Source organism: Dermacentor albipictus, unplaced genomic scaffold (genome assembly GCF_038994185.2).
Source record: "Dermacentor albipictus isolate Rhodes 1998 colony unplaced genomic scaffold, USDA_Dalb.pri_finalv2 scaffold_77, whole genome shotgun sequence".
Taxonomy (NCBI): Eukaryota; Metazoa; Arthropoda; class Arachnida; order Ixodida; family Ixodidae; genus Dermacentor; species Dermacentor albipictus.
This window is the reverse complement of record NW_027225631.1, coordinates 105,508-118,146: the sequence shown is the minus strand read 5'-3', so window position 1 is coordinate 118,146 and position 12,639 is coordinate 105,508.

Here is a 12,639-nt window from a genome sequence, read left to right as displayed (position 1 = left end):
TCGGCGCCGGGCCCGTCGGGGCGCGTTGGACACCGCCGGTTACGTTAGCTGCGCCGGTGCGCCCGACTATAGAGGTGTCGTTTTCGCCGACGTGACGTAGCGTGAGCGCGCGCGCGCGCGCGCGTGCGTTACGTCGGACTATAAACGGCCCTTTAATAGTCGGGCGCACCGGCGCAGCTAACGTAACCGGCGGCTTCCAACGCGCCCCGACGGGCCCGGCGCCGATTTGGCTCCGGAGCCATTCGCGCGTCGAAGTCGGCGGAACTCTCGCACCACAATGCATTGCGCGCGAAGAAAAAGGCGCCAACACAACTCCGCAGACGGCTTTTGCGGACGGCGCGCGACTTGGGGAACCTTCTGCGCATGCTCTGAAGATAGCAGCCTACGGCGCGCGCGTTGAAGTATAGAGGGGATGGCATCTCGGCTGGCGCAGCGCAACCGACGCAGCGTGGCTGACCGCGAACGACGCTCGCCCGCGCGCCGATAACGTCGGACTATAAACGGGCCTTATGATGCACATGACGTCGGATTGTTTTAGGCCGTGGCGGCGGTTGGGGACTCTACGGATCATATGGACTACGTGATTAATTTGTTTCTTCGACAGCGTCAGGGTATATGTCACCTTCGCGTCGGCTTGGACGTGGAGTCCCAGTAACCGTAATTTGTTTACCTTATTTACAGATTCACCCTCGATAGTCACCATGATGTCAGGCGGTAAGGAATGTTTTCTGTGGAGTTTTTCGACTATAAGCAATTCTGACTTTTGAGCTGAGCACGTAACTAGTAGTAGTTCGTGCATATTGCTGGGTAACATTCGCTACTGCTTATAGTACGTCCTGTATTTCACCATCTGGGCCAGTAGTGGCCCAGATGGTGATCTCATAAGCATTAAGCGCATGCCTAATTACCGGTATGGCATCTGGTAGTAGAGGTATATTCTGCTCAGAGCTATCTTAAATAACTATGGGGAAAGCACTGACCCTTGTGGCGTGCCTTTTCCCGCAAGAAGAATTGGACCTTAACGTATATGTCCTTTACCTATTGTTGCAGTGCGATCTTTGATAAACGCCCGGACGTAATTATATAATTGTCGGCCATATTTGGTTGCCATTATCGCACCCGCCTTTGAAGTCTAATGCAAGGATGGCCTTGGTTTGTTGGGTGCTGATATTGTCAATGATCTTTTCCTTAATTTCGAACAGTGCGTGTTCAGTGCATAGACCCGGTCGGAAATCTAACATTGTGTACGGCAATAAGGCTTGCTCATCTAGATACGGCTGAAGCCTAGCCAGGACGACGTTTTCGAATAACTTTCATATGCATGACGTTAGCGAGATGCGTCTCAATTAGTTTAGAGACGTCTGCTTGCTTGGTTTTGGCATCACTGTAATATCGGCGTGCCGCCATTCTAGCGGCAGCATGCTCTCTAGCCAGTGGTATTAAAAGTAATCCGTAAGTTCTTTTATGGATCTGTCTACGAGGTTTTTTAAAAGCTGGTAGTGTATTCTGTCTGCTCCCGGGGCGGTGTTGCGTACTGTTCAATGCAGTGCCGTTCCAACTTCATGTTGTGTGGTGCCAATGTCTAATTCCGAGAGCTCCGCATGTGGATAATCTATGTAAGCTGGCGTGGGGCCTCCACCTATATAGGTGTCTTTTGGCTGTTGTATTATGGCCGCATCGTCCCAAGGTGTCTGCTTCAATATTTTTAAGGATTTCGCTGCTGGTTGCTTTGAATTGATTGGGGTTGGTTAGATTTCTAAGCAGGACTCACGTTTTGGCGATGCCCAAGGTACCCTGCATTTGATTACATAAGTTCGTCCAATTGTTTCGCGTTAGTTCGGTTGCATAACTTTCCGCCTGAGCTGTTAAGGCGACTATCCGTTGCCTGAGCTTGGGATTGGGTTTCAGCTTTTTCCAACTGTTTTGCAGGCAATAGCGACCCTCCCTAAGGTGTTATATCTGTCTACGTCGAGATATTCCGCTGACGTGTCGATAATTTTAGTTGTCGCACGGAAGCCTGTTTGAATTTGTCGGATCCATTGCTGTAGAGTTTCTGGTTTCGAGTCGCCTTCGTAGGTTTCGTTGGTGCTTTGTTGCTTGCGCCACTTTCGGAACTTGTCCTAATCAGTCATCCGTATGTTAGGTTCTTTTATTTGGCTCGCGGTGCTATTAGATGCGTTTCTATTATATTGTGGTCACTATCGAGGGTCTCATCAAGGCTGTACCATTCTTGGTACCTGATGTCTTTGATCAGCGTGAGGTCCGGGAAGGTATCTCGATTGACACTGTTGCTTTTCTTGTTTGGTGGGCAGCATCTGTCAGAATGGTTCAGCCTAGTTGTGCTATCGTCAGTGGTAGCCGCCGACTCTTCAAATTAGTTGTCTCGTAACCCCACGTTGGGTACGCTAAGTCCCCTACGTTAAGCAACCGTTGATTTGATTCCTTTAGTCCGTATTTTAACAGTCCGTCGAAACAGCCTGTCCGCTCGCTAGGGGCCTATAGATGTTGAGGACAATGAAGCTAGGCTCTTTCTTGTCTACGGGAATAATTTCGGTGAACATGCGGTATACGTTCGGAGCTGAATGTGTGGTCGATTGCAGTTAATCTCTTTGACAGTAATGTTGCTGTTTTAAGTGGCCCATTCTGCTGTTCTCTACGCAAAACAATTGTATCCAGTTAGTATAGGTTCAATTTATGTTTTTTGTAGTGTCAATAGGTATAATGTGCGTGTCTATACGTGTATGAACTGCCTAAGGTTTCCTCGTTTCCGGTGCATACTGCGGCAGTTCAATTGCCAAATTTTGATGGGTTGTGCTTGCACTACATTTTGTTGTCTAGCCATGATTTATTGCAAGCTTATCTCAAATGAAGGGCGTGCATATGGATGTGTCCGGATATCGCCTCTTGCTTCGAGCGGGCTAACACGGCCGTGGTTGAGGGTGGCATTGTGGATGACCGTTTGAGCAACTTCGTCACGAATGTGTTGTCTAAATTCTTGGGTGAGCTCGTTAACATGTGTTGCAGGGTGGTTTTGATTTTTTCCTTTAGTTCCTGCCCCTCTTGCGTAAAGCTGTTCTTGAGTTCCTTTCTGTCCCGTTGCATTTCATTGCTCAGGCGCATTCTATCTTGTTGAAACTGTGTTTTAACTGGTGTAATTCCTGTCAAATAGTTATTGCCACTTCGTTTACTAATGTTCGCATCTCTTGCCTAAGCGTTCGTGCTATGTCATTTTTTTGTATCCTGCACCTGCGCCTAGGCAGCGAAGTTATTTGTGAGAGGCGCCTGCCCAGATTGAGTATTGCGTGTGTATGTTGTAAGGGGTCGAATGCTGGTGACAGTGGAAGAAGATAAGATGGAAGAGTTTGAAAGCCTCTCAGCCCAGCTCACCTTTGTTAAACTCGTTCCAGGGCCTTTAGTGACCGCTTTCCTCTCGCTCCTCTCCAGTGTGTCGATGGTTGACTATGATTCCACCCCTTCGTTGTTTGCACCTGCTTCATGCCGTTCATGTCGGGGTGTTTTTGAGCGCAAGCAAAGCACCCGCCCATCCATCAGCGCCTATCCAAAGGTCAACGCAGCGTGGACACCGACTGTTGACAAGTCCGAAAAAAGGCTGTCACCCAATCATTACCTGGTAGCCTGAGATAAGGATGAAAATAGGGGAAACAACGATGACCTGGGAGTCGCATTTAATTAGGCATTTGCCACGAAGCAAACCACCACTAATTCATCAGCGCCTATCCGGAGGTCAACGCAGCGTGGACACCGACTCTTGACGGGTGCCAAAAAAGGTCATCCCCCCACCATTACCTAGTAGCCTAAGCTAAGGATGAAAAGGGGGGAAACAACGACGACGACCTGGGAGTCGCTGTTAATTAGACATTTGCAACGAAGCAAAACACCACCAATCCATCAGCGCCCATCCGGAGGTCAGCGCAGCGTAGATACCGACTCTTGATGGGTCCCAAAAAAGGTCATCACGCCACCATTACCTGGTAGCCTGAGCTAAAGATGAAAAGGGGAGCCACATCCAAGGCTACCAAACGACGGCGACCTTGAATTCGCAGCTTGCTTCCTTGCCACATATTCCAAACCATCGAGCTTCGGAGGCTGAGTTACTGCGGAGTGTTGCGAGCATTGGTTTGGTATCGCAGCGGAGTCGACGATTGTGATTTGCTGCTGGACAGTCTTCAGATGCCCAAGTCAACTCACCTAGGGAACATGACATGGTATTAGAAGCGGAGACTTTTCGAAGATTGGGCAGAGGGTCCTGAGATGAACTCGGACGTTTAACTTGCTCCTGCATGGAGCGGACTTCCGTGACTGGAGTCGTGTAACTAAGCCAATAAACCCTTTTTTTCTTCCTTCTTACAACCTGACGCACCCGTCAACGTGTTTCATAGATTCCTTCCCATAGCGCCACCCTAAGCCGCAACAGTGGGCAGCTGGATGAATGAATTTACGTGAAAAGGCACTGTCGTGGCAATAAGCAGTGTGAAAGGAGGATAATACTGAATATTTTCTGCATATTACCAGAGGTAAAATGCCATGTTTTCTTTTTATGGATGACAAACTGTGATAACGACAATACGAGGACGAGATAAATGTAGCGGCTTTACTTTGAATTGATTCCAGCATGTCAGTAAGATAAGTTTGATGTGGATGCATTCGTTAGAAGAGTACTTTAATGATGGCTTAATTACGGTAACAAACGCCTAAAATTTGTTGTCGGAATCAGCAAGGTGTAGGCAACATTTTAAAATGCCAAGCTTTTTAAATGCTTTGCTAGTGAATAATTCCATTTTATTTATTTATTTTATTTATTTATTCATACTGCAGGCCAACATACGGGCCCATGCAGGAGGGGTAGTACAGTTGACTAGGTAATAACAATGCAACAAATATAATAAAAATGTATATATAAACAGTGCATGAAATTGATGCAGCCCATAGCCACGTTACAAAATTCACAATACTTGCCTTAGCACAGTAACTACAACAAAAAGAATCGCACATTTGAATTTATATGTGGATAAAAACGCTGTGCCAAACAACAATCGGGCACTAAGCATAACAAAATACAGATAATTTCACATAAAGAACGAGAGAAATAGTGAAGAATACTGTATATTGTTGTGTTATATTATGTGACAAATAGTTTTCCAACGCATTTGTGAAGTTTCCTGAACACTCCCTGTAAAGTTGCCTGTAATTGAACAGGACTCCTAAGCATTTAATCTACGAAACTGTTTGAACTGTAGCATTGTTAATTATGTATTGGTTAGGCAATAAAGTGAGACTGTGACCAAATGTATCGTGTTTAGTTTTCTTGGTGTTATTTTTATGTGCCATTTGCTGCACCATTCTGAAAAAGTCGTTAAAGGGCAACTCTGGCGACTTTTCGATGACAGCAGATCTCCATGAAATTCGCTGGGTACGTTCCTCCGAATACTTCCATCACGTCCTCAAAAAAGCACGTCTGAGAGGTGCGCAAGTTTTTTACAAATTAATTTAACCGATTTCCCCGTACCCCCTACCTTACCTCCTCCTCAGTTACAGGCCACATTGTGTATGACGTCAGGAGTGTTCCATGGACAGCATGCAGGGACCATGCAGATGACAGTGACAGGAGCTTCGAGGAGTCGACGATCGTGAGCTAGTACATGGCGTGAGAAGTGGTTCTCGCTAGATGTAGCGTTTCCAGTAGATAAGCAAGAGATGGTAGGCAAGTGGCATTGCATTGTTCGCTGCACGAACTTCAGCGCTCGCCATCCGCACACATAGTTTGAGCCGATGCCGATATCGTTCAGCCGAGGTTAAGCCTTTATGTCACCGTCGCGAAGTTCATGCGTCTATTGCTGGCGGACCTGAGCGACTTACCTGAAGCTAATTAAGCCATCAGGATAAAAAAACTCCCTCTGTAGTTCAGTTTTGCCCATACGGATTAGAAATAAACCATTCCTCATTTCGTACAGTGCACACAAAAAGCGAGAAGCGACGACACGGAGCAGTATTTTGTTTATACGGTGCGCGATCGAATGAATGCACGGTATCACTGTTTTTTCACATGTGCTGGGACCACAAGGCTCCCTCCCAGATAATGATGCCCTGGTTCCGATTTGCTTGAGCAAGGATTGTGCCACAGAAACTAATACATGGAAAGAACAATCAGCCGCCGTGAGCCTGCGTGTTTGCTCCCGAAAGCTGTCAGCAATGCAATGATGGCACGATTGAAACTTCAATTGGAAATTTAAAATCGCGCACCGTATGAAGAAAATTGGTAAAAGATGCAATGTAAAATTGTTGTTTTCCGCACCGGAAAAATTGCTGAGCATGTGTTCGAAAGCAAACCCTGGTACCACGCATGAACGAGGCTGTGAAACACAACACAAAGGAGTTCATCGACTTCACTGAAGGAGTTGTATATTCTGTTCCACTTCAGTGCAGCAGAAAGTACATCGGACAGACTAGATGATGTTTGAATCAAATGTTAAAAAAGCATGATTATAATGTTTCTAAAGCAGTCGCCGGACATGTTGGCATACATTGTAGAGACTGCGGACGTCGGCCATTCTTTAAAGAATGCAGCATTCTGAGCAAAGATGAGAGCCAAATGACGCGAGAGATAATCGAAGCCGCTGAGATTGCGCGTGTGGGAAGTATGCGCGTAAGCATGCCATCCGTCTCCCTTAGTGCAAAAGAAATAGATTTCCTCCCGCGCTAACCTAAACTTGTGTATCCTCGTTCCTTTTTTGCGCTGTCGAGTGCAGCAAAATTTATCACTTTACAAAGCCGGCTTGGCATTGGTGGTTGGCCCTGTTCGTAAAGTTTTTTTTTCGCTCTCCCCCTTTGAGTATCTTCCTGTATTTATTCCACTGAAAAGGTAATGAAACTATTGTTGCAAGTCGCGCTCTGTGATATGTATTTCTCTTCTGTGTGCCTCGTCAAAATGTTGCGCAATCCAACCTCTAATACGCTATACCAACCCGCCCATTCTTCAACCTTGGCAAAAAACTACAGGACCATTCTTTTCAGAAAAATAAGGTTTCGTCTTCGCCTTCGCCTAAAATGCATCAATAAATGCAATTTACAGTGTGGCAGTGCATTTTTTGTTGCTTAGTTACAGAGTTATAAACTTCTGCTTCGCTTTGTCATATATGTTTCTTTCCGGCATTTTTAAATAAAAGTGATGGCCCGAATAAGAAATCTACTCCCAAGAGTGGGCCGATTTTACCTTTTCCTTTCAATTGAATAAATCTAATCAAAATTGGTGGAATGCATGAGGATAAAAACAATTTATCTATTTCAACTTATTTAGAGGGTAGCTCCCGAACGAAAGCAGCCACTTAAACCATACCAAAATCGCCTTTAAACGTTGAGACGGCAGTTACCTGCACCACTGATAAGGTGTTCGCATTGATAACGTGTTGTCAAGGGAACATACATTATGAAAACAAATGTAAGCAAAACGCGATGAAGCGCGTTTCTTCCACGTGACAGTCCTGACTCTTGATCAGTTTGCATAAGTAGGCTAGAACAAAGAATTTAGGAACAAATCTTCAATAAAAGTTTAGAATACTCCTGCAAATACTGCAATCATTTCACGTAAACTTTACACTCGGAATTACGTTTATTCGCTTTAACCATCTAATGAGTATTGATTATTGCTTTGTAATATCTGCTTTTCTTTTTGCTGGGTTACAGACTTGTTAATTTTAGGCCCCTATATTATGGGGTGAATATTTTATTTTGACAATTTCCGAAGTTTTATAAAACACTCCGAGGCCTCAAACCAAGGTTTTATATTAAACAGTCAACATAAGTTGGCTTTCTCTGCCAAAATGCCATAGGCAACCTATTTTTTCCAAGCCGGTTCAGAGGTTGGCTGGGTTCGATGTATGCATCCAAACTTAGGCTCAGAGGTGGCCTCTATCTTCCACAATTGAACCTACCAACGCTACATGCCGGCAACCAATGACGCCATAGGGGAGATTCGAGAATAATTCGGCCTTCTAAGGTTCTTTCGCTGACTCCCCACGAATCGTACATGTCTGATTTCTTATTGAGCTTTCATCGAAATTGCCTTTCTCTCACCTAAATGCACCATGCAGCAAATTTGATCCAAGTCGTTTCAGAGACTGGGGCTTAGAGTTGAGCCCTGTCTTCGACTCAACATACCAACCAAACATGCGGGCAGCAAAAGACACCACAGGGGAGACTCGAGAATAATTTACTCTTCTAGAGTTCGTTAGCACACTTTCCATGAATAGTACCTGTCCGTTTTTTCCTTCAGCCTCCATCGAAATTGGCTTTTTGTCGCTAAATGCAATATGCAACAAATTTGATCCAAATCGGTTCAATCACTCTGACGAATGCATCTAAACTAGGGTTCAGAGTTGGCCCCTATCTTCCACTCAACATATCAACGCAACATGCAGGCAGCGAAAGGCGTCATAGGGGCAAGTCGAGAACAATTTCCCTTCTCGGCTTCGTTATTGCATTTTCCATGAATAGCAGATGCCCGTTTTCTTCATACACATCCATGAAAACTTCCATTTTTCCCCCTTAATGCAACATGCAACATATTCCATCGAAGTCGGTTCAGAGGTTGCCTGTGTTTGATGTGTGCATCTAAATTGGGGCTCAAAGTTGGCCGCTATCTTCCACTGAACATATCAATGCAACGTGCGATCTACAAAAGACGCTAAAAGGGAGATTAGCGAATATTTTCGCCTTCTAGGGTTGTTTACCCACTGTCCATGAACAGCACATGTCCGTTTTCATATTTAGCCTGCACCGAAATTGCCTTTTTATCTCTAAATGCAAAAGGTAACAAATATCGATAAAGTCATTTCAGAGGTTGTCTGTGTTTGATGTGTTCATCTAAACTGGGGCTCAACGTTGGTGCATTTCTTCCACTCAACATGCCAACGCAACATGCGATCTACGAAAGACGCCATAGGAGAGATTCGAGAATAATTTGAGCTTCTACGGTTCTTTACTTCACATTCCATGAATAGTATATATCCGTTGTCATATTATGCCTCGATCAAAATTAGCTTGGTAGCGCTAAATACAACATACAACAAACTTGATCCAAGTGGGTCCAAAGGACGTCTGCGCTTGGCGTATGCATCTAAACTAGGGCTTAGAGTTGGCCCCTATCATCCACTCAACATGACAACGCAACATGCGGGCCACGAAAGACGCCATATGAGATATTCAAGAATAATTTGCCCTTCGAGGGTTCTATAGCGCACTCTCCATGAATATTATAGGTCGCTTTTCTTATTCCACCTACATCGAGATTACCTTTCTCTCCCTTAATGCAACATGCGAAAAATTTATTTTGGTTCAGAGGTTGTCTGTGTTTAATCCGTACGTGTAAACTGGGGCTCAGAATTGGCCCCTATTTTGCACTGGACATGCAAGGAAACACGCAGTCTACGAATAACGCCCTAGGGGAAATTCGAGGATAATTTGGCGTTATAGGGTGCTTTAGCGTACTCTCTCTGAATTTTACATGTCATTTTTCTTATAGCGCCTCCATCGAAATTTACTTTCTCTCCCTGAATGCAACATACAACAAATTTAATCCAAGTCCGTTGAAAGGTCTGTGTTTGACGTATGCACCTAAACTGGGGCTCATAGTTGGCCTCTGTTACCCACTCAACATGTCGAGGAAACATGCGGGCTATCAACAACTCTATGGGGGAGATTCGAGAATAATATGGGCTTCTGCGGTTCCTTAGCTTAGTCTCCATAAATATTAGATGTTCTTTTTCTTATTCCAGCTCAATCGGAATTCCCTTTCTCTCCCGAAATGCAACATCCAACAAATTTGATTCAAGTCGGTTCAGATAACTGTGTGATGTAGGCATCTAAACTGTGGCTCAGAATTGGCCCCTATTTTCCACCCAACGTGCCAACGAAACATGCGGGCTACGAGTAACGCCAAAGGAGAAATTCGAGAATAATTTGCTCTTCTAGGGTTCTTTAGCTCACTCTCCATGAATATATTAGATGTTCGTTTTCTTATTCAGCCTCCATAGTAATTGCCTTCACTCCCTAAATGCAACGTGCGACAAATTTTATCCAAGTCGATTCAGAGGGTGTCTTTGTTATATTGTCACGTGGTAGTGAATGTGACGAACGCAGTAGCAAAACTGTAAATGGCGAAAGTAACCCCCGTATTCAGAAATGCAACCTAAGTGGAAGCGCATGCTTGACTTGATCTAAATGACGCCTATCCTGAACGCGCCGAAGGAAACACAGTAAGCGTCTTTGGGGATGTTAATGCCAGACGTCATTTAAATCATATCGAGAATTGGCTTCAACCTAAGTTGCATTTCCGAATACGGGGGTAAATCCTTCCTACGCGAACTTGTGCATGTAAAAGCAAGTTACACTAAAAGCACAGCGATAGCGGCGAACACAGTCGGCGATCGTCTGAAATCTGATCAGCGGGTGAAACACGTCGGCTTTTATACATGAGTCGAATGTTCCAGAGTAATCGCTGAGACCCGCGTGTCCTCCAAAAGAGTCTACACTGTTCACGTCACGCATACATGCAGTCAGATTACACAAGGTTCGGTGACAGGCAGCGGAAGGAACCATCGATAACATTCCAGAAACTTCCGATACATGCAGGCGCGTTCTGCGCTGTGGATAACATTTCTTAGGCGATGACAAGTGGTCACCCGCAAAAGATAAAGACGAGATGAAGACGAACTACACGTGTCAATACCTCCTTTTTAAAAAAAAATGGACCCGATGCTGCACACCAACGACAGTAAGAAACAAAAGCACCCGTAGCAAGGAAACAACAAAATAGGGAATCTTGTCAGTGTGCGTAAAAGGGCTTAAAATGCACCGTGTAGACCACTTCAGATTGTGCGCGGCGGCGGTGCGAATGCGAAATGTCGCCTGGCAGGACCTCATAGTCCAGTTCGCCAATACGTCGGATGATCTTGTAGGGTCCGAAATAGCGTCGCAATAGTTTCTCACTGAGTCCTCGTCGGCATATGGGCGTCCAAACCCAAACACGGTCGCCGGGCTAGTACTCGACGTAGCGTCGTTGAAGGTTGTAGTGTCGCCTGTCGGTACGCTTCTGGTTCTTGATCCGTGGATGGGCGAGCTGTCGAGCTTCTTCGGTGCACTCGAGATAGGCGGCGACGTCAAGATTCCCATCATCGGCGACGTGCGGCAGCATGGCATCGAGCGTCGTAGTCGGGTTCTTGCCGTAAAGCAGCTTGAACGGCGCGATCAGTGTTTCTTGCACCACCGTGTTGTAAGCGAAGGTTAGGTACGGCAAGGCCGCATCCCAGCTCTTGTGTTCGACGTCGACGTACATTACTAGCATGTCGGCGAGCGTCTTATTCAGGCGCTCCGCAAGACCCTTCGTCATTGGGAAGTAGGCAGTTGTCCTCCAATGGCCTTGTCTGACTGTACTGCAGAATGTCTTGGGTGAGCTCTGCTGTAAAGGCCATTCCTCTGTCGGTGATGAAGACTTCTGGGGCGCCATGTAGCAGCAAGATGCTCTCGACGAAGAATTTCGCCACTTCGGTTGCACTACCTTTCGGCAGAGCTTTAGCTTCAGCGAAGCGGCTCAGGTAGTTTGTAGCCACGATAATCCTCTTATGATGGAGTAGTCGGCTTCTATGTCCACAAAGGTGGTGACTGCGTAGCCATCGAGAAGCACGTCAAGATCGCAGGTTCTTTATCTGGCATTGCAGTTAGGTCTTGGCGTCGAATCGCGGCTGCGTCGTGTTGAACTGAAGATGGAACGTCGCTTCGACAAGTCGTCTTTCGTCGGTGTATTCTTTATGGCTTCGTCGAGGTGGCGGCGTCTCGTTGATATATTGTTGACATCGTCTTTTCAGTGCCTTCGTCGGCGACAGAGGATCTTCGTCAGTACGACGAACGGCAGCCGTACCTCCGTCGGCTGCTGCTTGTAGTTTTTCGTATATGGCATCGCAGACCGGTCCCGGGCAGGGCCAGTGTATGGTCGTCGTTGCGGCGACAGGTAGCGGCTTGGTGATGGCGAACGAGACGGTCGTGGAGGGCTCTAATGTGTAGCGGCGAGCATGTCGGTGATATCGCGAGGTGGTTCGCGAAGCTGTGGTCGCGGCGCGTTAACGGTGAACCCTCGCACTCCCATTTTCCGGTATGGACACCGTCGGTAGACGTGACCCGCTTCTGCGCAGTGGTAGCAGCCCCGCAGGGGCGTCTGCGCAAGGAGGCGTTTGGTGTGTTGCGACACCACGTACCCGAGCAAACGAGGGTTGGACCCTCCCGCGTGTAGCCGTGTCTGGGGAAAGGGTGATCCTGGGGGTTGAGCCAATGCTGGGTGTTAGGACCTTTATGGCCCCCCGCCGGAGGCAACACACGTCTTTGGCCTCTGCTTCACATAGACGTCCCCTCCAGACTGACCCACCTGGAGGAAAACGGCAGTCGTCTTTTCCTATCTCTCTCTACTCAAATCTTCGTCTTTCTCTCTCACTTTTGAGCTTTCCTGTCTTCTTTTCTCTTCATTTTACTTCCTTCTTGGCGGCAAGGGTTAACCTTGTGTGGCTATCCTGCCTTGGGTACACCATATTTGGTTATGGTGATGGCGTACGACTGGCGTCGTGCAGACTTGTA